Here is a 14170-nt window from a genome sequence, read left to right on the forward strand (position 1 = left end):
AGGCATGGCCGACGTTCGCCACAATGAAAAATCTTGATAACGACTTTAATTTAAAATATGAGGAAGACCAACATGTTGTGCCGTTTCCCCACAATTCCAAAGAATCCTATTACACATTTTTAATTACACCTAATATACTTCTGGGTGGCACTAAACAAATTTATCTTGAAAACTCTTATCTAGGTCGTAATTTGCCATTTACAGATGAAGCAAATATATTCAATATCAATGAATTAAATCAGCTGAAAGAAATGATAGCACTCAGGGTTAGATAAAACACACCACGCTACAGGCGATCGATGGACAATTAATTAAAGCAAATCTTAATTAATTAAGTATCAATAATCCAAAATCTCCGGTCGAAACTCGATTCACATCTTCCACCAAAAAGAGCCACCACCAAACAAACGCTTGACTAACAAAAGGGGTCGTTGAACGACCGGTTCGCTGTTTAAAACCTTTCACTTTCCATTTAATTTGTTCCTCCTTCCTTTACAAAAGTGATGCGTCGTCTTAAGGTGCCATTACCCGGCGTGTAAAGTGTCGCGTCACATGCCGTGGGATTAGGTCGGCGTGACGAGTTTCGTCGTCCCCCTGGCCAACTGACGAAATTTGACCCGGACCAATTGCTGAAATTTGACCCGGGTCAATTGCCGAAATTTGACCCGGACCAATTGCTGAAATTTGACCCGGGTCAATTGCCGAAATTTGACCCGGAGCCAACTACCGAAATTTGACCCGGACCAACTGCCAAAATTTACCTAAATATTTTCCCAGGCGTGGCGTACGTATGCAATCACACGGCGCGAGGTCTTCAACTATACGTCGAACATTGGCTCGTCACTCCACACGCCACACTCCAGGAGTGATACTTCACACGCCGTGTAAGGCTAGCTTTAGAATAAGCAATCTCACTACTGCACCTGTGTTCAGTACGGCGATAGCACGTCTTTATTTTGGAATTTAATTTGCGTACGCAGTGATAACTTCTTATCTACGATCAGAGAAGAACATGAGATAAACTACGCAAATAATTTCCAGATGTTTAATCCAAACTTATAACACGTAATTTCTTTATGATTAAATAAACAAAATTGAACATCAAATAATTAAATAGTTCTGAAATCAAAGCAAAATTGACCTCGAAATCAAACGACATGACCGGTATTGCGCTCAATCCTAACCTATGACCTCAATTAATATTCAACAAAATTGAAATTAGACATACAAGGTGACCCATCGTTATTGCATGCACCGAAGCCAAATAAAACGTCCGTATACAAAAATGTGCTACCTGAAGTCCGAACATGATGAAGTGCTTTTTGATGTAATCTTGATGTGCACTCAAATGATGCCTCTACAACATTTGCGTTGTCATATTAAAGCGTATGAATTTTTGCATGTATTTATGAATAAATAAGTGATTGAACAAGAAATCCGACGAAAGGCGAGGGCAAAACCATCAAAAATTATAGATAATAGTTGTCAAAATAAGTTCAATTCCTGAAGTCAACATCTTCGCAAAGGCACTGGTATTGTGATGTTTCGACAATATACTATACACTCATCACTTTATGCAAATAAATGGGGGTACTATTTTAAAAAAAAAAATCATTGAAGTGATAGACAAAATGGCAATTTTTATACATTAATCGACGTGTTTTTGCAATAAGTGAGTAGCCTAATGTCTCTTTTATAAGTATGAATTAGAAGAGAAATTATAACTGGTTCTCGTTCACATCAATCGTAATTTATTGATAGGGTAAATGCTGTAATGAGGTGGTCAAAGCCATGATACCCATGAGTAACATTAAGTTTTTATATATTAACGAAGTGTTGGCAAATGTTGACATGTTACAGCGTATAATGTGATCGGTGTACCGAAACCGCACACAGTTATACATCACAAAGCACCCCCTGGGTCGGCACCACATCAATAGACTTACAAAACTATAGAGGTCCAATCGTGACGAATATTCTCGTCACTCATGACGTATTTTTAATCATCTACATTAGGTAGACTACGCATTGCAAGCCAGTAACGTAAGTCATAAAAAACTAGAAGCAAAGTATAACTTTGGCGCTTCAGTTCTACTAAATGAAAGTCTTCATTGGTTGTAAATGCAATGCACTTGCAACTGCAGCAACACCCTCACTTCTCCGACAATGAAAAATCGTAGACCAGAACCTAACACTGGCCGTTTGTATTCATTCTTCTCAAAGGACACCTTTATTACACTGTCGTACGTAATTACATTATCGAAATTTCGATCACCCATCATCGGTAAAAGTAGACTAATACCTCGTCCGGTAGTTTTTAATTAAGCAAGTACAGATGTGCAAATCCGCGCAGGTAAACATTTCGAAAATCTGGCATTACAAGAAAACCAGTTCGAAAATATATTATTACTATTATTTAAATTACTGTAAAAAATTCATGCTGTGCTGTTGACAACCGACTTCTAATTAAATTTCTAACTAAAAATTTACGTCCGTTTAATTAGGATTCATTATTACTTAGGTGTATAGATGTGAAGTGTCACCAGCGGGAAACCGGCGATGAACTTTAGATAAAGCTCTTGTTTGAATATGTTTTCGTCAGTCAGATGTACGCTTTGCTTAATTATTCCCCGTATCAGTTACTGATTTATACAATTTACGTGTTTTTTTTAAAATTCAATCTTAATTTTTTACTTACAGATGTTGTTTTAATCGTTTAGAGAAAGAGCGAATTACAAAATTGCGTAATTATTATAATCTCGATCAGATTATTTGAGTTAATTTAGTTCATTTATATGATAATTAATTAGTCCTCTCTAAAACAAGCCCGCACATGTCCCGCAATTTACTTTCACTACTATCGGTATCGCTGCATTTGAAATCGATCGTTAGCGTGCGTTGATGATTCCGATATTCGCGAAGCATTTTAATCAACGATCAACGAATACCGAAGCGGTTCGTTGCTCTATTGATTAAGAGATAACTTTCGGAATTCACCAATATTTGCCATAAATATAAAACATTAATAATAATTGCAAGTTTTTGCAAAAATTTGCCAAGGTAGGTATTCCGAATGCCGCCGCAGCACAGATATTTGCCTTCGTGAGAAGATTTACGTCTTGATCCAGGCTGCTGACCGGACCGACGCGGCGCCTGTGAAACAGCGACCGATAGTAAAACTTGAAATGAAGGAAATATATGCATAATCCATATAATCAAGTCATTTTTCATGTAGTAGATTATAAACTGTGCTGGTGTTAATTAGTATTCAGTTTGCTCTTACGAAGTGTGCGAACTTTCGGATTCAGAACAGGTTGTTTTCACCCATTTGATTGATGAGGGCTCCCCATAGGGGATGTTCGAGGCACTCTTGTAACAAAAAGAAAAATCTAATTTCCTCAATCATTGGAAGTAGTTCAATACGCAAGGCGTAGTCAGTAGTTATAAAGCTAACACATAACTAGGAGGAATCTTAATGCGTGTATTTCAGCCGCCGTTTCTGCTTAGGATCAAGGAAAGTATACATATGTACAATTACATCATAAACGTACTTCACCTTGGTTTTGGTTTGGTTTCGTTCGTTTTCAAAATTTAACCTTACATTGTTGCGTGGTAACTGAACTCGGATCAGGCAGTTGCATGCAGCAGTCTCTTTTTTTTGCAGCGGGGACTCATTAGCCACATTGTAAATATCTCCGGATAATGAGATCCACTCATAAAAAGAGCAGATCTCTGTATAGCGGCATTGGCATGAACGAATATTTGTTGTTTAAACGTCTTGGTCAGTGAAATGTGCCTGTTATTTGGCTTAACCAATAGAAAAACCGTTCGTTTTTAAAAATCCTAGCTTGATTGGGTAGGTTTAGCGCCCAAGGGTGGTTTCATGAAATGAAATGGACGAATTTTTATGACCGCACTGCATTTACAGCGTTTGCTTTTTCTGGCACCGCAATTTCTACCGCTCCGTATAATTCCAAGGTAAGCCGTTGCTCCTTTCTGTTCCATTAATTATAGCGTTAGGGTCCAAGGTGCAAAGAATTGCGTTGCGTTATGTTTTGGAGTGACTGTTTACATTGAAAAATCAGTTTATTTGTCAAAGTTGTGCATGTAATACTATGCGATCAAAAAACAGTTGCTGTCGAGTCACCTTTGGAATTTTTGCTACTCGACGTCAATCCTTTTTGATCGCCCGTTTTGTTTATGCGAGGTACTCATAACATTTATAAATAAAACGGCAACCGGTAAAAAGGTTAAAGACAATTAATTTGTGCTTTTGGTACCTACAAATCCTAGGTAATAAGGCTAAGGGTAATTTTGGACATTTACATACTGCAGAACGTTGGTAATCTTTCCCGTAAATAAAGAAAATTAAAACTATTACATTGTGAGAAACCTGAAACACGGTTGTGGCCATCTCAAATTCGTCAATCATTTTGCGAGTTTCATTTTCAACGAGTAACCAGATAATGGCGCACCACTACTCATTTTTCCAGATAGCTGCTGTCTCCCAAAGGAGAAAATCAGTTGTCAATGGGAGAACATTTCAACTCATCAATAAATTTCTTATATGTACTGTATCAAAATAGGAATCGACTGTTTTTGGGGATTCTCTATAAGAAATGTGCACTTAAGTCCTCTAACGTTCCTGAAGAGTTCGATTTACGGGGATTTATTCCGTTAACAAATTTATGTATTTTGTATGATAATAAGGGAACTCAAACCAAAGATATTGGTACAGTTTTTTCTCACTAATTGTGAAAGTGAATCTTAAGATCATTAATACCATTCTCTTGGGCGAGTTAATTCGTTTTATCTAGTTTCCAGAGACGTGTAAATTTATTTGAATTGAATTTTCTACCGGGTGTCTGAATAATTACGAATATTAAAAAATCTAGGTAATTAATTACATTTGGAGGTGATCATGGGGCAGGTTTTAAACTTTATTTTGTACTAATTGCATGAATTACATCGATCTTTTAAATTACAAAAAGTGTAAGAGAAACTGGAGTTCGAACGAAATTATTTTCAACAATATATTCAAACAAGTTACTTACCTTTTATGAGTGCTTATTTGTAAGAGATCAAACCAGAGCATTATATTTTTCAAGGTTTGGCCCTTAATGTTCTTACATTTTTTTTAATGCTCTTAAAGCCCGTAAAGTTTCTTAAAAGCCTTTAAGAATTTTAAAATAAATAATAAACAAAATATAAAATAATAAATAAAATAAATAAATAATAAAATAAAAAGCAAAAAATAAATAAAATAAAAGCTTCCAAAGGGAAGAGAGAGAGAGAGAGAGAGAGAGAGAAAGAGAGAGAAAGAGAGAGAAAGAGAGAGAGAGAGATTCTCTGATGTTCGTGGAAAATTAATTTTAATTACGAGAGAGGCACCATTTACTGGGTTCACAAACACACGTGAAAAAACGTAAAAAAACAAAATTACAAATACCTTAAATTTAAAACTCGAATAAATACGCTAGTTGTTCGAACATAATAAAAACAAAGGCGATACGTTCCATTTTTATTTCCAAGTTATTTGTCGTAAAATATCGGTTTGGCTTATAAAAAGAAATAAAACATTGCGATACTTTTAATTTGGTTTTTTACTTGAAAAGCGCTTCTCCGACTCTAAAATGTTCCTTCGCGTATCATAAATAAAAGATCTCTTTCTTAATTACTCGCTCATGGGCGCCGCCAGGAAATTTTGTAGGAGGGGGCAAGCTCACCATTAATATGGACGTGAGTGGAGGGGGTAGGGTATGCAAACTCAAGGTTACGTGCCAGTAACAAACTTAGTGCGTTTCATTTTATTTAAACAAAAACATAACTCTTCTATTATCTGTTCCAAAGAGATCTATGCACTTCTCAAAACTCTTCCTGATTGTCTTTTATAAAATGTCTATGTACGGACATCAAACAAAGACCACTAAGTCTGTTGTTTCCAGTCTTGTTCCGGACCCAGGTTTTTATTCTCAAAGTACTGAAAAATACCAACATACAGACATACGACAAGTGTTACCTTTTATTTTTCCCTTCTCCCAGGGGGGGGGGGCAAGGCCCCTCCTTGCCCCTATGTAGCGGCGCCGCTGAAAGTTGGTAAATAGAGATGAGGCCATAGTTGAAATAAATAAACATTTAATACGTTTCAAATCAACATAACATCATGCCTTTTTTGTCTATTGGGATATAACATATAGGTTGGTCGTTTTCGAAAGAATCAAGTCAAAAAGCTGTCAAGTGAGACGTTTTCTGGGAAAATTCGACTTGTTCCATTAAACTATTATACTCATCACCCACACAAAAATATTACAATTTTTGGAACAAAATAAACAAAACAAAGCGAAGGTTGTAAACGTTTAAATTGCTTAATGGACTCTCACACTCCAATTTGGCTTGTACGTAGTGGGTAATTATATTAATCCTAAAATACCTATACGCTTTTTTAAAAGCTCATAAATTCGACACGATTATACTGCAGCACCATACAATTGAACGTATATTTTTCAGTTTTTAAATTACGCACATTTTAACTACGAGTTAATGATGCAAACAAAAAATATGAGGATGGTAGGGTGTTTAGTAATAATCGGGGTGCGCAAAAGTATCGACAGTAGCGTTGCACCTGACCTGACATAATTGGCCAAAACTCGAACTGTTATCAACTGTTAAATATCTCTCTAATTTATTATTAATGTACACGCAGTGTTATTAATTACACAATTACGTTATATCTGGTTGGTCCTCTTTGATATAAATGTCGCATCAAACTGTTAACATAAAACGAATTTGTATCGTGAATAAATTTCAATCTTATTAATAAATCCCACGTTTCCGTTATTTACGTTTCCTCATTAGAAATTACTCATAATTGGGCCTCATTTCTGTCTACATGTCATAATAACAAGAATTTTAGCTCTTGCAATCGTGTTTAGCAATATTTTTCTTTTGAATTGTAATCGTACGGATCGCTAAAATTAGTTTGCTATACCTGATGTAACTCCAATTAAGAAATTATATCAGATTTCTTTTGTTCGGAAGTACAATTTGAGGAACGAGTTACCCAAATTTCTATTCTTCACCCATTCATGGTCATTACTGCTATTATAACACCATTCCAGTGCGTAATTAATTTGTTGATGTAGTGTGGCAAGTATTTATCAGGCCATAAGGAAATGACATAGGGAACTACGAGGGTCTTTTGAAATAAATAACAATGATACAGAGTCAAAATCTCGCTATGTGATTCACCTGGTCTCCCAGAATGACTCACACAAAAATACAACGAACACCCCAGTATTCGACACTGAAAAATGGATTTTAAAGGGCACAAAAACTAGATTTACAAGCAAAAATTTAATTGAATTTATTTTCACAATTAATTTTTTAATCACACAATCGGCTTGCCCAAATAATACAAGACTAAAGTTGCTGAGTTCGTAAACACACGTGACATCATTTAAAGGCAATTACAAAGATCTTAAACCTTAATTTTCCCCGTTACTACCTAAATTAAATCTAAATCTAAAAATCACTTACTTTTCAAACACCTGTATGATCCTGACGTTGTGTCTTCCTTTTGTTGAATTCAGAAGCTATCTTGTTAATTGCTGGTTTTCATGATGATCTTCAATGGGCTTAATCCCAAAAGAAAGCAATACAGGTCGACCACAGTCTTTAATAAATTTACAAAGTTATGACGCCGTACATAACTTCAAAAACTCACTGTATTCAAACGGTGTTGAACAGTCTACGTCCACAAGCGTAACATAGCTAGCGTCCTCTAACGTAACGGAGCTTCAAGACAAAGAAGATTTCCCCTTTTTTCCAACAAATGTTCACGTGACTCTTTCACTTTTCTTGTTTCATTTTCATCGTGCTTTAATAAAATACTTGTATTATGGCATTACCAAAATTTTTATCATTAATAATAATTTAAAAAAATAATAAGAAATGCATTTATCAAATTTGGTGCACACTGTGGCGTTTTGACTCTTATCTGCTTGCACACTCCTTTCTTATCTGAAAGCGATTCATTCTATTCCATTTTCGTTTCGTTTTCGTTCACTACGAAGCGGTATACGTTAAAATTTCTTAGAAAATTTGTAAATTCAAAACCAAACCTTACCTGTTACGCTCATTTGAATTAAATAATACCTTATAGAATATTGATGAACATCCCTTAGAATCGCGTATTGTTTTGCATTACTTTCTTATCTAAATCAAATCCATTACTTTCAACACGTGTCCAACCCAATTTATACGAAAAATAATACTTAAATAAATCAATTGTCTTAACCAGACCCACAGATGCCTCTTTTACACGAAATCAAATCGGACAAGTAATAAAAATGTAAAATAATTCATATCCAAAGGAAAGAAATAAACAAATGCAAGTAACTTCGACGCATTTTAGCATTGGAAATGTTTATGTTTTGTATGGGTATGAAATTACCAGTTTCGTCAAGCAGAAAGGAAGACAGTGGTGCCGCTTCAAGTGATGATTGTACCGTACTCGACTACAATCGGTAGATTCAGGAAAAGTCGCGGATACTGTCGATACAGTATTTACTTTGCGCAAGGGTTTTGGTAATTCGAATCTAAAATTCTGGCACATGATAGTATTACGAGCATGTTACGACGCTTATTATTCAGAAGGGTGACGTTTGCGACACGAACAAGCTTGCGAGCAAGTCCAATTGAATAAGGGTTGTTTGTGTTACATTTATGGCATTGTACGGTTATCATTTCCAATCTCTCCGATGGTTGTATGGAATTCTGTGAATTGTTCTTTACTAGAGGCATCCATGGTTAAAATTTCAAATAAATATCTTCATAAATATGAAAGTTGGCACTGAGCAGTCTGCGCATGGGCACATTTGATTATTACTATATGCGATATGTTTGCCTTTACTAGAAGTATCTGCGGTTAAAATTTCAACAAAATACATTAATAAATAAGAAAGTCGATATTCTGCAGCAACTTTCTCTCTGTTCGTTTATCCGTCTGCCCGTTCGTCTGTCCGCATGTCCATTCGTTCGAGGCCTTAATTACTCCTAAAGTTTTCAATATATTTAGTTCCTTCTTTTTTAATTCGGTAGCTTATAGCTCGGGCACCTGAGCCACGAAAAATCTTAACGATTAATATGCGCATGCGCAGGCGGCTCAATATCAAGTTTCTCAATTTTTTCTAAATTTTAACCACAAATACCTCTAGTAAAGGCAAACACATCGCATATAGAAAAATCAAATGCACGCATGCAAAATGCCAACTTTTGTTACTTATGAAGATCTCTCTTTAAAATGTTAACCATAGACGCTTCTAGTAAAACAAACATATCGCATGAAGCATAAATTAAATTTCTCCCATCCATGTTACAATTACACCCACTACCATTTTTGCCAAATTTGCGATCACTCCGCTAATGGTTCCCTTTTCTTAGCCTAGCGTAATTAAATTCCTGCTCCCTCAATCGTAATTAACTTCTCCTATTTAATCTACTAAATCGTACGTTTTGTAGAATTGTCGTACACTCTCGTATGTCGTATGTATAAGTCTTACCTTAAGTTTCCTTTGAAATCCCTTCCAATAATAATAATAATGAACATGATTGTTAAAAAGTACCATGTCATTTCGCCGAATTTGTAATAGGTACATCACCGTGAACGCTTTCGTCATTATCATCATCTGCAACGCAAAATTTCGTCGTTTTTGTCGCTACAAATCATCGCCTTTATCGTATAGTCAACCAACAATCTACGTTATCTATCCCGAAACGAGCAACTATCGCCATCTTCCCTTATCGCCTCCGATTGTTTATTGCGCCTTCGTATCAGAAGACATGCTTCGAAACAACAGCAAGTAAGTTCTTTTCGCTCATATTCCTTTCGTAATTGTTATTATTTATAGTACATGTGCGCTCCGTATCCACGCCAAAAAAGATTTAGAGTTAATTTACTGAATTTGTATGTTTCATCAATAAATACGTTAATCATTAGTGTCTCATTCTATCAACATCTCTTTTATACAAACGCATAGCAATCATTCTATATACAGTCCATACAACAAATATCGAAGCTACGCTGTACACCCCACAGTCAGAATATCCTCGTTATTAATTCATTTCAACCCTCTATTTCCTCTTTAAAATGGTCTCTCAATTAAATATTTTTCCTGATTATCGATGTTCCTGTGGTACTTCCCTATATGAAGTGATTTTATTTTGTCCCATTCCTCCCTGCATTGTTCAATGAAATTTTCCTCAAAATGTTTCAAAATCTTATTCCTATTTAACGGTTCTAAATTACTTCGCATGTAAATGACTAACAATCGCACTACCCCATCCAGCCAGCTACCAACGTTCAGACAATCTCACTCGCAGATCATGGCCATGCAACAAGAAGCAGGGTATGATTATTAACGAGCTACTAGCGATGTCATGACTTTGGATTTTCTGTCCGTCGGTCCGTCTGTCCGCATGTCCGTCCGTCTGTGGACAAGGTAACTTCCGAGCGGTTTCGAATTTCCAATTCTGTTTTCAATATTATATTTATCCTCACCAACGGAAGAACTAATTAAATTTTCGTCGAATTTAACAAAAACACTTACTCTTAACACGTAAACAATCAATTAATGTCTTAACCTGGCCCATTTTTTTATACACAGATGTTTTCTTTACACAAAAATAAAACCTAACAAATAATTTTAAAGATAAGAAAAATTCTATACAAAAAGAAAAAAACATTTTACAATGTGCGTGACATTATAACAAGAATATATTTGATTTTTCGACGTAGTCCCCCGAATGTTGATACGGTTGGTTGCAACCCTGCGATCGCCGTCCGGAAGTGCTTTCCCTCGAGCTACCCAAATTGGTGCTCACGCGTTTGTCGTGACGAAACAAGATTTTCTTCTTTCTTCGCTTCCAAATGTGCTGAATTCTCCGTTGATTGTAAGACCCTCTTCAAGGTAGTTGACTAGCAGAATACTATTTGAATCCCAGAACACTGCTGTGAGAGCTTTGACTGTTGTTTTTTTCGTAAGTGAAGTGTCCATCAACTCTCCTCGGACTTCAGCGCTTGAACAGTTCCCACCGTGGAATCTTAATTAACTGCATCTGTGCAATTCCACAATTATTCGATAGAAGTCACCCGTAATGGGGCATTCTCCCTCTCTACTTCTACTCTACCACTTACAATGTGTTCACTAACGTTGGACCTCTTCTGAATGAGCCCTAATTTTTACTGATGTTGTCAGGGGGTCTTGGATTTGACAGACCTCCGTGGAACACCGCATGATCTTCATATTCCTGAAAAAAGCGAGGTGAGTATCAGACAATAACGTACAAGCACCTCTACAAATGCTATTGGCAAATAATTAATAGTCTTATCTAACTTCTCTTACGTTGATAGTTTAAATAAGCAATTTGTCGCGCTCTGTTACCAGCGAAGTGCGTAATTAAAAATAAACAAAATTGGTAAAGTGCGCTACATAAATCTACTTGTCTATCCATAATTAAGCAATTGAACGCGTTTAATTACTAAACAAAAACAAAACCGGCGCTAGTTTTTTCGTATTCGTATTCAATCAACGTACACTTTCGAAAGGAACGCGCAATTATACAGTTACCCGCTTAAATGGATAAATACATACTTAGATATCGTGCGAGATTAGCGGAAGATAAATGTTTCCTATCCCGTTAGATCGTCATTTCATCCCTCATTCTGCGCGCAGGTGACCGTGGATTCGCTATTTTACCGCCCTAATCATAAAATCTACACCACTAATTAGATGGAAAGGGATTAATTCTAATCGTAAGATAAACTGCCTTGTAAAGTTGCATATTATTATTAAATATTGTATTTGTTAGCGAATCCACCTGCCGTGTTGCATATTTTCCCTTCGCTGCGAAAGTGTCGAATTAATCGATGTTTTCTGCTTTCTTCACTTCATTTAGTAGGCAATGTGGGTAATTAATGTTAAAAGAGATTGTTTTAGTTAGAGAATATTCAGTATGTAACAAAGAAATGTTTTCCACTTAAACTATACATGCAACTGTAATAAGTGATGTGTACAAATTCTTGGTACGATTTAATTATTGCCGTAGAAATTTCAAGTACGGAATTTTGAACTAGTGTTTGAGTTGATGATAAGCAGTACCTAGGGGTTTTTCGAAATAACAAATTGCTACAGTTTATGTATATGTATGTAAATCTATGCCATAAACGTATAGGGTGATACCATTGAATAAAAATGAGTTTTTTATTCAATGGTGACACAGAGAAGTGGATTTGAACACATTTATTAATACCGATTCTTTAACAATAAATCCTGGATGAACTAAAATAAGTAACACCCTGATTATATACAGGCGAGCATTTCTTTGCGGACTTCAATTGAACACTAAAACTAAACTCATTTAAAATGCGTTTCTTGCCTTTGCTAAAAACAACCACAATTTGGTGGATGATTTATGGCATCACTTCATTATGCAACACCTTGAAATTCGTATTGGAAACGTAAGTGTTCAAGTGGTCATATTTTATCCAGATGTATTACGTTGTATGTGATAGTTTGTGCTAAATTAGTAGAATACCTTCTCTTAAAAGCGGGGTGTGTTTGAATGAGATCACAAAAAAACATAAAACACAAACCAGCCAAGGGCTGTGCCGGGTACAGACTTTACTAAAGAATATTCTAAAATAAAGTAGTCGTTCCGTGCTACTAATTGTATGCATGTGTGTATATCACTAAATAGTATACAGTGTAACGGGAGCCCGTTACCGGATGTTTTGATTAATTTGTATGTGATTTTATATTGTGTTCTTCAGACATTTGTCCGTGTAAATATAGGAAACAATAACCAACTCGCAGAGGACACTGCGTGTCGTAAAAGGCGAATAAACAACAGCCAGTCGGCCGTGGACGCTGTTGCGGATATACATGTGGACTGACAGTGAGTTTGGAAGCGGTTGCGGATATAACAAGATTTCGACTTCTAAGTTTTATCGTCTCCAATGCATTCATCTTAAATGTGTGTATTTCCTTTATTAGTCTGTAAATGTGAATGGCATAAATATGTTTTTTATGACTTCTTTCCCAATTCTGGCGAGTTTATACAATATTACTCTTACATATGGTAGTACCAAGGGGACAGGAGGACTAATCTTTAGCTTTGAGACCTTGTTGCGAGGGAACTCGAGAACTCGCGATATTTAAGATTTTTTGTGTATAGTAGACTACCACGAATGGTGAAGATTCTGCCACCGTAGGCCATGTACCGACAGTTTAAAGATTCATATGGTGCAGGATAGGCGTTTGAATTTTTTAAGGTCACCATTTCTTTCCTGGGTATCTAAGGACGTGGCGTCCCTACAGCTTTTTCTTTACAGCGTCAGAGTGGGGTTCTTTCTAAGACGCTATGTGCCATTTTTCCCTTCTTCAAATATGCACGGTCTGCTAGAAATGTGGCCGAGCATATTTTATAGGTTTGATTGTTGAAGTTAAAACAAAGGTTTCTTCCGATTGGGGTCTGTCGTTAATTTTGTTAGGGTTGCGCAGTATTTTGGAGTGGGTAATGCAAGATCCCATTAGTTACCAGGATTTTCTAAATTTTTTTCGGCTTTGTATATGGGCGAGTGCTCTTGCAATACGGTCCTGACTTTTAAATACTTACCAGTAATAGTCGTGAAGTGTGAGGCTTGGTTAGTTCAAATTACAGGGAGATTTTGTTTATTTTGCTGTCGTGGTTACCGAACCTGCTAAGTAGCGCGTGAATTTTTGAATAAGCGGTATTCCACTCCACGCGGAGTTCAGTTATTTTATACCAACGGTTCTCATTAGATGAAAAAATTAGATTTGATGAGCCACGGAAAGGGTGTGATTTCAAAAAGAAGTAGTGGGCATGAGGTTGTTGCCAGAGAGCCGTGCAGAATGCGAGCTAAGCGTTCGCATCTAGCGGTTGGAAAAGTTAAGTCGGCCACCTGCAAGTTAGCGCAGGGTGGATTTTAATGTGCGTAAATTCGCTGAAGCCGCGGGGTGGTGAAAAAAATTAGCATTGAATCCATTAGCCATTAGTTCGTTAGCGTTCCAGAAGATTATCTGCAGCAAGGCTGGCGCCGTCCTCCGTATATTTATTATTTTTTTACCTTGACCGTGTTGGAGGATGACCC

This window comes from Photinus pyralis, unplaced genomic scaffold (genome assembly GCF_008802855.1).
Source record: "Photinus pyralis isolate 1611_PpyrPB1 unplaced genomic scaffold, Ppyr1.3 Ppyr1.4_LG1, whole genome shotgun sequence".
NCBI lineage: Eukaryota > Metazoa > Arthropoda > Insecta > Coleoptera > Lampyridae > Photinus > Photinus pyralis.